The 14,374-nt window shown below is 48.1% G+C and overlaps 1 pseudogene; it reads left to right on the forward strand.

Annotated features, from left to right (window-relative positions):
- The first annotated feature begins 3,702 nt into the window (after positions 1–3,702).
- On the forward strand, positions 3,703–3,821 carry LOC143936929 (5S ribosomal RNA; annotated as a pseudogene).
- Positions 3,822–14,374: the final 10,553 nt, after the last annotated feature.

The raw sequence follows: 14,374 nt of genomic DNA on the forward strand, positions 1-14,374 counted from the left end.
GCAAAATAGAGCAAAAGAGAGCAAAGATAAGTCATTTGTTAAGGCATTGGCCGTTATTGGTTTGCCCGTACATGGTTTACTTTGATGTATGATAGTTTTATTGCATGCTTGAAGTGGATGATTATAATCGTGTAGTGAGTATAATCTATGTTTAGCATAAGAATGAAAAGGCAATGAGACAAACTCCATTAGAGATGTGAGCTAGATGAAATGATGAAATGTCTCTGTATATTCCAGATTGTCTTCTGTTATCACTTAGCCTACCCTCTAAATTCACTAGTCTCTCTATATACACCAGCATGTTTACACTAGACGGTCTTCTGCATACAATAGCATGTCTTCGAAATACACTAGCCTATGTTCTGAATACGTATTCTGTCTTCTGTATGCCCTAGCCTGTCTTCTGTATACATTAGTCTCTCTGTATAAACTAGCATCTCTGTATACCCCAAACTGTATCTGTAAACACTTGTCTCTTCTTTATAGCCTGTCTAGCCTTTCTTCTGTACACCGTAACTTCTCTGTATACACTAACCAGGCTTCTTTATACAATAGCTTCACTGTATGCACTAGCCTCTCTGTATAATCTAGCCTCTCTGTATACCCTAGATAGTGTTTTGCATACACTTGCCTCTCCGTAGAAGCCAGCCTTTATTCTGTATTCACTAGCCTTTCTTCTGTATGCTGTAGTCTTCTACATTTACTAGCTTCTCTGTACCCCTTGCATCTCTTTAAACTCTGTGTAAACTAGCCAGTCTAATGTATACACTCGCCGACTGTATACACTAGACTCTCTGAATACACTAAACTCTCTGTATACCACAGCCTGTCTTCAGTATACGCTAGCCTGTACAAACTAGCTATAATAAACCAGCCTGTCTTCTGTACCCACTGGCCTGTCTTCTGTACACACTATACTCTCTGTATACACTACCCAGTCTTCTGTATAAACTGTCAGCTTTGATGGATACCCAAGCCTGTCTTGTATACACTAGTTTCTCTATATGCACTGTCCTTTCTGTATACACTCGACTCTCTCTATACACTAACCTCTCTATATACATTAACATCTCTTTAAACTAGCCTCTCTGTGTACCCCAGCCTCACTGTTTATTCTAGCATCTCTGAATACACTAGCATTTCTGTATACATCACCCTACCTGTATTAATTAGCATCTCTGTATACCCCAGCCTACCTTATGGCAGCCTCTCTGTATACACTACACTGTATACACTAGCATTTCTGTATACATACCCCTATCTGTATTCACTAGCCTCTCTGTATACCCCAGCCTGCCTCTCTGTATGCACTAGCTTTTCTTCTGAATATAATAGTCTCAGTCTCTCTCTATAACCAAGCCTGTTATCTGTATACATTAGCATGTGTCCTGTATACACTAGCCTGTCTTCTTTATTCTCTAGCCTACTACTTTGTATACCGAACCGGTTTTCTGTATAAACTTACCCTTAGCCTCTCTGTATATACTTAGCTTAGCCTTCCTTCTATATAAACTGCCATTTATGAGTTAAACAAGGAGTCTAGTGTACATAAATGACAGGCTAAAGAGAGAATAAGGTATACAGAAGAAAGCCTAGTGTATACAGAACACAGGCTAGTACCCTGGGCCTGGGTGAGAGTGGATGAGGAGCATTAGGAGGGCTTGGTCTTCCACATCCAACCAAGTCTTCGGCATAATGTGGCTCAACACGTCCAGCTGCCGAAAATAAGGAAAAGCGTGGGAGGCACACAACACCCACTGTAACAGTGCTAGGTTCCTGTATTACAGAAACAGAACACCAGCAATAAGGGGTAGCTTCAGGTGTATACTGTGCAGTAGGCACACAACACCCACACTCAACAACCACTGCAGACGCCTTTATTGCAGAAATTGAACACCAGTAATAAAAGGGTAGCTTCAGGTGTGTACTGTGCAGGAGGCACATAACCCCCACTCTAACAGTGCTAGGTTCCAAAGCAGTTCCCAAGCAGTAAAGACACTGTCCTTGCCTATCGTCCTCTTTCCCTGACCGCCGCAACACACCATACAAGGCCGCCGCGCTGGCGGCCTTATATAGTGTGGGGTGTGTACTAAACGCCCCTGAGCTATAATTGGCCACAGGAATCCTGCCTGTGGTCAATTGTGGCTCTCCTCTCAGAGGATGTATCATCTGTTCTTATTATATAGAACTTATTATGCTCCTCGTAAACTTTTCCAATTTGGCCGAGTGGCCAGATGCAAGCTGCCCCCGGTGCGGGAACATGGGGGAGACATGATTCACATGTTTTGTAGATGCCCGAAGTTGATCCGCTACTGGACGGAGGTGACAGGAACCATTGATCGGGTTTTTGGAACCTCCACCAGGATGGAGGCTAAGTATTGTCTCCTGGGATTAGTTGAAGGAGTTGGAAACCCGGGAAGCAGCCAGGTGGCAGTTGTGAGATGCCTATTTCAGGCAAGGGAACTGATTTCCCGACCCTGCTTAGCCTCCAATGTTGACAATGACTTGTTTTTTTTCGTTTGTTACCCAAGATGACCATGTTGGCGTTTGTCAAGATGATTGAGAGTGCCCGAAGAGATCGCCAATGGCCCCATCACCTTGAAAGTGCCCGATCTTGTCTAATCTCGGAGGCTAAGCATTGTCGGGCCTGATTAGTAACTGGATGGAAGACCGACTGGGAATACCAGGTGCCGTATGCTAATTTTTATGTTGTTGGCGTTGATCTGTTTTTTTTCGCTTGTTTCCCAAGATGACCATCTTGGCAATGGTCAAGAGGGTTGAGAGTGCCCAAAGAAAGTGCCTACGGCCAAATCACCCTGAAAGTGCCCGATCTTGTCTGATCTCGGAGGCTAAGCATTGTTGGGCCTGATAAGTAACTGGATGGGAGATGGGAATACCAGGTGCCGTAGGCTTCTTTTTATGTTGTTGACGTTGACATGTTTTTTCCGCTTGTTTCTTGGCGTTTGTCAAGAGCATTGAGAGTGTCTGAATAGAACACCTACGGCCACATCACCCTGAAAGCACACAATCTCATCTGATCTCGGAGGCCTAGTGCATGGCCTGGTTAGTACCTGAATGGGACACCATCTGTGAATACCAGGTGCCGTAGGCTTCTTTTTACTTTGTTGGCGTTGACCTGTTTTTTTTCACTTGTTTCCCAAGGTGACCTTCTTGCCGTTTGTCAAGAGGGTTGAAAGTGCCCTAAGAGATCGCCTATGGCCACATCATCCTGAAAGCGCTTGATCTTGTCTGGCCTGGGAGGCTATCCAGGGTCAGGCCTGGTTAGTACCTGGATGGGAGACTGCTTGGGAATACCAGGTGCCGTAGGCTTCATTTTATGTTGTTGGAGTTGACCTGTTTTTTTTTTTTCCTTGGTTCCCAAGGTGACCGTTTGTCAAGAGGGTTGAGAGTGCCCGAAGAGATCACCTACGGCCCATCACCCTGAAAGCGCCCAATCTCGTCTGATCTCGGAGGCTAAACAGTGTCAGGTCTGGTTAGTACCTGGATGGGAGACAACCTGGGAAGACCAGGTGCCATAGAAGGTTCTGGCCTGGTTAGTGTCTTGATTGGGAGATCGCCTGGGAATACCGAATGCCGTAGGCTTCTTTTTATGTTGTTGGCTTTGACCTGTTTTTTTTAGCTTGTTTTCCAAGGTGACCATCTTGGCCTTTGTCAAGAGGCTTCAGAGTGCCCAAAGAGTGTGCCTACGGCCAAAACACCCTGAAAGAGCCCAATCTCATCTGATCTCAGAGGCTAAGCAGTGATTGGCCTGGTTAGTACCTGGATGGGAGACAGCCTGGGAAAACCAGGTGCCGTAGGCTTCTCATTATGTTGTTGGCGTTGAGCTGTTTTTTTTTTTCCTTGTTTCCCAAAGAAATTGCCAAAGAAATTGCCTACAGGCACAACACCCTGAAAGCGCCCAATCTTGTCTGGTCTCAGAGGCTAAGCAGGGTTGGGCCTGGTTTTTACCTGGATGGGAGACCGCCTGGGTTTTCTAGATGCCGCAGGCTTCTTTTTATGTTGTTGGTGTTGACCTGTTTTTTTTCGCTTGTTTCCCAAAGTGATCATCTTGGCATTTGTCAAGAGGGTTGAGAGTGCCTAAAGAGATCGTTTACAGCCGCATCACCCTGAAAGCACCCTATCTCTTCTGATCTCGGAGGCTAAGAAGGGTTGGGCCTAGTTAGTACTTGAATGGTAGACGGCCTTGGAATACCAGGTGCCATATTCTTCTTTTTATGTTGTTGGCGTTGACCTGTTTTTTTTCGCTTGTTTCCCAGGGTGACTATCTTGGCATTTTTCAAGAGGGATGAGAGTGCCCAAAGAGATTGCCTATGGGCACATCACCCTGAAAGCGCCCAATCTTCTCTGATCTCAGAGGCTAGAAAGGGTCGTGCCTTGTTAATACCTGGATAGGAGACTGCCTGGGAATACTAGGTGCTGTAGACTTCTCCTTATGTTGTTGGTGTTGACTTGTTTTATTGTTTGTTTCCCAAGGTGACCATCTTGGCGTTTGTCAAGAGGTTTGAGAGTGCCTGAAAAAATCTATGGCCGCATCACCCTGAAAGAGCCCAATCTCATTTGATCTCAGAGGCTAAGCAGGGTTGGGACCTGGTTAGTACCTGGATGGGAGACCGCCTGGGATTTCTTGATGCCATAGGCTTTTTTTTTTAAGTTGTTGGCATTGACTTTTTTGCTTGTTTCCCAAGGTGACCATCTTGGCGTTTGTCAAGAGGGTTGAAAGTGCCTGAAGAGATTGCCTCAGGGCACATCACCCTGAAAACACCCGATCTCGTTTGATGTTGGAGGCTAAGAAGAGTCGGGCCTTGTTAGTACCTGGATGGGAGACCGCCTGGAAATACCAGGTGTCATAGGCTTCTTTTTATGTTGTTGACATTGACCTGTTTTTTTTCGCTTGTATCTCAAGGTGACTATCTTGGCATTTGTCAAGAGGGTTGAGAGTGCCCAAAGAGATTGCCTATGGGCACATAACCCTGAAAGCGCCCGATCTCCTCTGATCTCAGAGGCTAAAAAGGGGTTGGGCCTTGTTAGTACCTGGATTGGAGACCACCTGGGAATACTAGGTGCTGTAGGCTTCTTTTTATGTTGTTGGCGTTGACTTGTTTTTTTTTTTTGTTTGTTTACCAAGGTGACCATCTTGGTGTTTGTCAAGAGGGTTGAGAGTGCCTGAAGAAATCTCCTATGGCCACATCACCCTGAAAGAGCCCAATGTCATCTGATCTCAGAGGCTAAGCAGGGTTGGGACCAGTTTAGTACCTGCATGGGAGACCGCCTGGGATTGCCAGATGCCGTAGGCTTCTTTTTATGTTGTTGGCGTTGACCTATTTTTTTCCGCTTGTTCCCAAGGTGACCATCTTGGCGTTTGTCAAGAGAGTTGAGAGTGCCTGAAGATATTGGCTACAGCCACATCACCCTGAATCTGTTCCATCTCGTCTGATCTTGGAGGCTAAGCAGGGTCGGGCCTGGTTAATGCCTGGATGGGAGACCGCCTGGGAATACCAGGTGTCGTAGGCTTCTTTTTTTTTCAAATATAATTTTTTCTCCAAACAGGGGAAGACGGTCCCCCGAGTACATAATGCAACAGAGAAACACAGAGCAAAAAGCAGCTGAACAATACTTGATACAGGTATATTCGCATCCAGGGTCACACAAACCCCAGGTCCCTCCGGCATAATCCATCCAGAGGGGGGTGTGGGGCCGTCATTCCCAATTTTCCACTTTTTCCAAAAGAGAGAGGGGGTGGAGGGGGTGAGAGATAGGGGAGGAAGGCAGAAAAGAGAAGGGGTGAAAGATCAAGAAAGGAGAAGAGGGGACGAGACACGATGGCAGCCACTGGCCAAGGGGCCAGTCAAGGAAAGCTCAGAGCACTAAGGCGATAGCAGGCAACATCCTTCCAGCGAAAATACAAAGGTATTCCAGATGTCCCAGGTTTGTTTAAATAATTCTTGTTTACCTTGTGATGTGAGAATCAAGTCCTCCATTTTTTTAATGTCCTCTATTTTCCTAAGCCAGTGAGTAATGAAAGAGGGGGGGGACATTTTTTCAAATAGAGAGGGATGCAAGATTTTGCCGCATTTATCACATGCTGTAAAATTGATATTTTGTACTTCTTAATGGGAATCTGTGAATGGTGCAAGAGAAAGAATGCAGCCTCTTCCGGGATGGAGAAGTGTGTGAATTTTTGTGTTATGCATTGGATCTCTGTCCAGAAGTCCACCAAGCTGGGGCAGGACCAAAAAATGTGGAGCAACGTGCCCACTTCTTCTCCACACCTCCAGCATATGTTCGAGGAAGGGGGAAAAATTTATGCAGCTTTGATGGTGTCAAATACCACCTGGTGAGAAGTTTAAAATTTGTCTCCTGTATCTTCGTGCACAGCAAGGTTTTGAGAGCCAAGGTGATAATGTGCTGTCTCTGTGCTTGGGAAAATGAGCAATTAAGGTCTTTTTCCCAGTTGGACAGACAGGTTAAGTGTGGGTAATCTGTTTGAGAGATAATGTGGGCTAAAGGGCCTTCGCTCCTGCATAGAGTCTCAAACTCTGTCTGAGGGCGGGCGAAAGTTTGAGGATTACGGATGGAATGGAGAAAATGATGTTTTTGCGCCGCTCTCCAAAAAGGCATTTGGAAAAGCCCTGTCGGATCTGTTAGGGTTGAGAAAGAAGGCCATTTTCCGTCAATGACGAATTTAGACGCATGGTCTAGGTTGGAATTTCTATGTGGGTCCCCGGTTCAAAGTTCGGATGGCCACGTATAGGGAATAGGGGGGAAGTCAAAGACGTGAGTGTGTTTTGGGTAGCGATCAGGTGACTGACTTTCAATGAAGCCCCTATAGTGGGATGTGATGTCAATTCTGTGGGTAAATCCTTATAGCAGCACATGGCACTTCTTAGCGGAATTCGGGAGTGAGATTGTTCTAGTTGCACCCAGAGCTTAGAAAGTTTGTTTTGATTCCAGTCCAATACACGCCCCAGATGGGAGGCCAGGTAGTAGCGTCACAAGTCAGGGAGAACCAACCCTCCCTGTTGTTTAGACAATGTCAGCTGTGACCCCTTAAGTCTGGGATTTTTGTGGGCCCAGTTAAATTGAGTGAGCAGGGATTGAGCTTGCTTAAAAAACGAGACTGGAATCTGGATCGGGAGAGCTTGGAAAAGATAAGGTAAATTTAGGGAGTATGTTCATTTTAATGAAATTGCATCTCCTGAACCAGGAATGGAGGCCAGAATGCCACCCGTGAAGCAAACTGCGGATCTTAGTGACAAGGGGTGGGGGGAAGTTCAACATAAACGTATGCGCGATGTCCATTGGAATGTAAGTACCTAAGTTCTTAAGGGCTGTATGGGTCCATTTAAATCGAAAATTGGACTGCAAGTCTAGTAACGTTTGCGGGGGGACTGCAACCCCCATGGCCTCTGATTTCAAGAAGTATCCCATATATCTGGAATTCCCGAAGGAGATTTGGAACGGAAACTCTGGGATTCGTCAGCGAGAAAAGCATGTCATCCGCGTAGGCAGATATCTTGCACTCAATAGTACCCATTTGGAGTCCCGTTATGTCTGAGTTTTGTCGAATTGTGGAGATAAAGGGTTCCAAAGACGTGCGAATAATAGGGGCGACAGGTGGCAACCCTGTCTGGTCCCATTCCCGATGTCAAGGGGAGATGAGAGAACCCCATTCGCTTTGACTTGAGCTGAAGGGCGTGAGTATATCCTACTTATCCATGCCAGCATCCGTTCACTCAGACCTATATGGCGAAGGACCGAGAAGATGATGTCCATTTGACCTGATCAAAAGCCTTCTCGGCATCAGTACTCACGAAAAGACAAGGGGTCCCAGATGACTTTGCTTTATAGACCAGGGTAAGCACCTTAATGGTGTTGTCCCTATCTTCCCTGGTGGGAATAAAACCTAACTGGTCAATGTGTATAAGGGACTGCAAGTGCTGTGCCAATCGTGTGGCGAGGATTTTAGAGAATAGTTTTAGGACTGAATTTAGGAGGGAAATGGGTCTGTAGCTCCCACATAGGCCCGGGTCTTTGCCCTCCTTAGGTATCAACGAGATGTGGGCTCTAAGGGTATCCTCAGGAAAATCCCCATTAGAGCTCAGAGTATTAAATAAATTCACCAAGCACGGGCCGAGAATAGGGAGGAAGGTCTTATAGTATTGTGCGGTATATCCGTCAGGGACCGGAGCCTTACCCACCCACCTTCGGAGGTCCCACGGCCGTCTGGACTTCTTCCAGTGTGATTGGGTCCTCCAAGTACTCAAGTTTTTCCGATGAGAGGGTTGGTTGACCAGAACTGGTTACATATCTGTCTATATTGTCCTGTCCGGACCCTGAATCAGGCAGGTTGTAGAGATCAGAGTAAAATTTTTCAAAGACTTTGGCTATTTGGGTTGGGGTAGAGGCCCTCTGGCCATGCTCATCTATCAACTGTCGTATGTAAGAGGCAGATTTCAACTCCTTTACTGACCTGGCTAAGATTTTTCCGCATTTGTCCCTTGACTCCTACGTCAGTTTACGACAAAACTGGAGTGCCGCTTTCGCTTTATAATGGAGTAGGTCAGTAATCTGGGTACGGAGTGTCCCCAATTCAATCTCTAAGGTCCGTGAGGGGGCATGTTTATGTTTCGCTTCCACAGAGGCAAGTTCACGAAACAAATTAGCAAGCTGTTCCTTCCGTGTTCGTTTGATGCGCCCCGTGCCTGATAAGTACCCTGCGGAGTACTGACTTGTGAGCCTCCCAAATTATCCCTGGGTCGCAGTCCTGCGTTTAGTTTTCTTGGAAATAAAGGTCCAATTCCCTGGTCACATCTGCTAAAACTTCCGGTATCTGGAGGAGGCTCTCATTAAGGTGCCAGAACAGAGACCTAGGTGAGGGGTTCCTAGAGAGGGTGTAGGTAAGGGCTACAGGAGCGTGGTCAGACCAAGTAATATGGCCGATGGAGGAAGAGCTCACCAAGTGCAGTTGGTCATGTGGAATCAAGAAGAAGTCTATCCTCAAGTATGATTTGTGAGCGGAAGAGCAAAAAAAGTAGTCCCTTTCTCCGGAGTGTTGCAGACGCCAGACATCAACTAATTGGTCATTCAGTAAACACTTAGTAATCCGCTTTCTAGAGGAAATGAGGAGTGAGGTGCAAGAGGCAGAAGTGTCAACCGATGGCGAAAGGGGACATTTAAGTCCCCACCTAATATCAACTGGCCCTCCCGAAAGTCACATAATCTGTGCAGGGTAGTTCTGAGGAACGCGTCTTGGTGATCATTGGGAGCGTACACAGTGGCAAATGTAAAAAGGAGCTCTCCAATGTGGCCCCTAAGAAAAAGATATCGGCCCCCAGGGTCCACCAGAGAATCCTGGAGAACCCAGGGGAGCCTGCTAGAGATCAGAATGGAGACTCCCTTGGTCTTAGAGGAGGGGTTAGTAGAGTGGTAGACTTTAGGGAAGGATCTCGACCGTAGAAAGGGGAGGCTAGTATTTTTAAAATGTGTTTCTTGTATAAAGGCCACATCAGTACAGGAAGTCTTCAGTTCTCACAGGAGGATCCACCGTTTTTCAGGGGAGTTCAGTCCCTTAACGTTTAGAGAGGTGACCTTGACTGAGTCTGCCATCGCTCCTCTGGGAGGGGGAGGGGGAGGGGGATGTCAGAGAAAAGCAAAGAAAGTTGAACCAAGGTAGGTATTGGGTAGGTAATGGATGGCGGGAACTAAGGGGGAGAAAGGAAGGGCAAATGGAAGGATAGGTAAGGGGAAAAAGAGGCCGGGTACCTCAGGGGGAGAGGGAAATTAAGGGTTGTCCGCACTCAACAGTACAGGAAGGGTATACTAAAACAGCACAATTATGCTATAGCACTTACCAGATGTACACTGGGTTCATTTTAACAGCACCAAAATGTGAAAAAAGCACTGTATCTCTTTACATGATTCAGAAGTAGTTGCATTAGCAAAAAATAAAGTCCTGTCTTCTGTACACGCTAGCCTTTCTGTATACATTAATCTCTCTGTGTACACCGACCTTCTCTGTCTTCTGTATACATGTGCCCGTAATCTAAATACACTAGCCTGCCTTCTTTTTACATTAGTCTCGGTGTCCCAGCCTCTCTGCATACACTAGCCTCACTGAATTCCCCAGACTGTCTTCTGTATACAAAATCCTATCTGTAAATAATAGCTTGCCATCTGTACACACTAGCCTCTCTGTATACACTAGCCATTCTTCTGTATACACTAGGCTCAGGGGAATAACATTAGCCTATCTGACTGTATTACCTTGTTTGACTTTTCTATTTTCTGTTTCTTTTCTAGGGTGTACCTCGCCGTATACCCAAGCCAATCTTATTACCCCAGCCTCATTCCAATTATACTGTATAACCTAACTTCTTTTTATACCCCGGCCTCACTGTCAGCTTGTCTCTGTACACTAGCCTCTCTGTTTTCCCTAGTCTCTCTGTGTAAAATAACCTCTCTGTATACACTTGTCTGTCTGTATACTCTACATGTACTCGAAAGGGTGGTCATATAGAAAAAATCATTTAAATAAAGTAAAGTTCATTTGAAATGGATATAGGCTTCCGTAGTGTAGCTGGTACGTGGATGGTTAAGCCGTTTCGAAGTGAGAGAGGAATCTTACTAAACGAATATGTCCATGTAAATCAGCTTGTCTGTAAACTTTAAGAAATGTGGATAAATACTTCTTACCGACCCAACATGCCCCTGTCGAAGACATATGTGTCCAAACGCGTCGGGCTAGCTGTTGGCACCCTACATTGCTTTTATTTCTATTTTTATTCTATTTCTTTGTGATCACTAAGTCATTATTTACTTTTTGACTTTTAATAAATTACCGTTTTATACCGTCTGACCCGCACCATGTGGAGCTCTTTTTTCTTCTTTTTTCCTTTTTCCTTTTCGGTCTAAACCTCCAACATCTTTCACTCCATTTTGGGGTGACTCGAGTATTGGTGTGTACTGGGCCACGTCCGAGCTGAATTAGAAACCATCCTGATGTTCCACCTGTGAAACACATCGTTGGGCATACAGTCGTTTGGAGTTTCCTCACCAGTTCGACGGACTCTCATCGATCCACCCCTTGGTCCTAGATCGAGACCTCAAGCCTTACTGACTCAACCGTCATACGACCGTGTGAGTCCAACTGAGTCGGTAAGAAGTATTTATCCACATTTCTTAAAGTTTACAGACAAGCTGATTTACATGGACATATTCGTTTAGTAAGATTCCTCTCTCACTTCGAAACGGCTTAACCATCCACGTACCAGCTACACTACGGAAGCCTATATCCATTTCAAATGAACTTTACTTTATTTAAATGATTTTTTCTATATGACCACCCTTTCGAGTACATGTTGAATACATTTACCACCACAGAAGCGCTACACCATTTTTGTCTTTCTTTTGTTGAACTTTGTTTGTTTTAGTGTTAGCTGCTGTTTTTTGCTTATATCTGGCTATAGCGCAGTGCTTCCCCCTATTCCCATTTCTGTCTGTATACTCTAGCAAGTCTGCATACACTAGCCTCTCTATGTAAAACAGCCTCTCCCTTTGTATAACCTAGCCTCCATCTCTGCATACCCAGGACGTTCTTCTGTATAATCTAGCCTGTCTTTTGTACACATTAGCCTCTCTGTATAAACTAGCCGGTCCTGGGGGGCGTGGTCTGGTCATGGCCGGGTGAAGACGTGCTTTTACTGAGCTCCCGGCCTCCTTGTATCCACCCAGGCTTTCTACCACCATTGAACCTGGTATAATGTCCTCTAAGAAACGGGCCACCCAGCGCACTAAACAGCAGCTCAGTCGAGCCAACACTTCACGAGCCTCCGGTGAGCTACATCGACTGTTTCATCTCTCGAGTGCGGGACCCTCCGAGCCCAAGATGGCGGACTCGTGTGGCCTGGACTCTCTGGCCTCGGAGATAGTGGAGGAGCCTTCCATGTCGGAGGGTTCGCGGAGCCCGCTGCTTTATACGGGCTCACCGGCGGCACCGTCCACAGATCTGGGTGACCCCGGTGCCTTGCCGGTTTACCGGACGGACCCGGAATTGAAGGCCCTTTTGCAGGCCCTGCCGACCAAAGCAGACATAGAAGCCATCATTGAAAGAGTGGAAGCGGCGCACAGGACTGAGATTACGGCCATCCGACAGGTGGTGCAAGGTTTAGACACCCGCGTTACGGCGGGGGAGCAGTCGACGTCCTCCCTGGAGCGAAGAGTGACACTCCTTGAATCGCAACAGAACGACCACTTCCACGCGGCGGTGGAGATGCAACTGTGCATGGAAGAGGACCGGGGCCGCCGGAATAATGTGAGGCTCCGCGGCCTTCCGGAGGCCACTGGGCCGGGGGATCTCCTAGCCACGGTGACGGCGATATTCCGGCAAATAGCGGGAGACCATCTACCGGACAGGGTGGAGGTAGACAGGGTCCACAGGGCCTTGGGCCCTAAATCGCAGGATCCGGCTCGACCCAGAGATGTACTGTGCCGTCTGCACCATTACACGCATAAGGAGATAATTGCACGTGGAGCCTGGGAGGCAGGCGACATAGATTTCGACGGGCCTTATTGAAACCCCTCCTGGACTTGGCCAGGCGTTGTAATGCCACCTACCGTTGGGGGTTCCCCATCTCCGTGACCTTTCTCAAAAATCAGCGTTCTTACCTGCTGCGGTCCCCGGAGGCCTTGCCGGGACTATTTGCTTTCCTTGGTGCTGACCCCATAGTGGTCCCTAACTGGCTGGACTACCTGCCCCGAACACAGGGTCGCTTGACTGCCTCAGGGCCCTCTGCCCCGTTGCCGAGGAGACCGCAGAGGGGGAGTAGACGTCCCCGTGCCCTCTCCCGAGACGGCGACCGGGAGGCGTAGGATGTCCTCACCCGCTTTTGCCGCAACACCATCAGCTCTACTTGTCTTCCCTCTCCTGGTCCTATGGCGCTCCGCCCTCCTCAGCGTGCATTCCTAAGCTCTCCCTGCTGTACAACTTACCTCCTTCGTCCTCTACGAGTGGATTTTTGTGCCAGGACCGCCACCAACGCCCCTTCCATCTCGTCGGTGTACCCGATCCAACCCTTGTTGCAGCTGTGTACGGCGCTCGCCTTTCGAGACTCCTCAGCCCCGGCGGGAGGGCTCCGTGCCCCCCCCTCCTGTGCCGCCTTTCTGGAGGACTCTTCCGTGATCGTGCCACCTGCGGAGACCGGCTGATCGCATGGGACTGCACAGACCTGGCACCTCATCCCAGCAACCCTTCTCACCAACCCCGGCCCACCCGCCTGTGTAAGCCCCCCCCCACGGCTGTTTCTACCTTGCCGCATTGAGTCTGCTCTCGCCCCCCCCCCCCGGTGCGAGTCTGTTGTCTGCTGGAAGTGCTCTCCCTGCAGCGTCGGGGGATATCGAGCTCGGAGAGATGGATATGGTGAGAGATCCGGGATTGGGGTTCCTGCCGTATTTTGCCAAGCAGTTTCTTTCCTCTGTACCTACCTTTGCGCTGATCTCTTTGGTGCTCCTCCCCCCAGACCTTGAGGTACTTTGTGTTTTTTGTGGGAGTTGTGCCTGGGGGGGGCTCTGGAGGGGGGGCGCGGGAGGCGCAGGAGGAACTATTGGGGACCACACTCCTTTCTGCCTTGCTCTCCCCTCACAGGGTGTACCACACATGTATGACATGAGGTTCTGGCCCCACTGTTGACCTTGGACCTATTACAAGTCTGCCTGCAACTATTCGCTCCTGTACCTGAGGGATCCTACCCTGCCCCATCTGTAAGGTCGGCAGATGGGACGCACTGCTAGATGGGGTATTTTTGGGGGTGGGTGGAGATGATCCAGGTATATATAGAAAGGCCAGTATGGTGGCCTGAAATTATGGGAGGAGCCCGGTGGTGTATATAACCTGCCGTTCGCCCATCTTCCTCGTCGGTTCCGGTGCGCGATACCTGATACGTCAGATATCAAGGGCCGACTATCCAGATCAGACGCAGCGAGCCTGTTCGGCGGTTCCCGCATTTTTCGTCTTCAATTCGACAATCCCGTCTCGTCCATCAGCGTCCGTAGGTTCGTCGACGTCGTACCCATCGAATTTGTCGCTCGGGCCGGCTGTCGCAGGTAGGGCTTCGGCACCCTCTTTTCATTATGTTCTCGATGTACCGTCATTATGCTTGTACGCACGAGCCGCTCGGTTCTGTCATATCGAATGTTTCGGTGGCCTCGTACGCTTGTCACTGTATGCTACTTTCGATGTAGGCGTTGTCATCATTCGACACGTTCGATTACGCCACGTCAGGCGATTCATTCGCAGCTACGGCATTCGAAACCGTTCGACTGCCCGTGCATTTCTATTGTAGCGGTCGAATCGTTCGAC

This window comes from Lithobates pipiens, unplaced genomic scaffold, assembly GCF_037356315.1.
Source record: "Lithobates pipiens isolate NorthernLeopardFrog02 unplaced genomic scaffold, aLitPip1_a1.2 Scaffold_28, whole genome shotgun sequence".
NCBI classification, from domain to species: domain Eukaryota; kingdom Metazoa; phylum Chordata; class Amphibia; order Anura; family Ranidae; genus Lithobates; species Lithobates pipiens.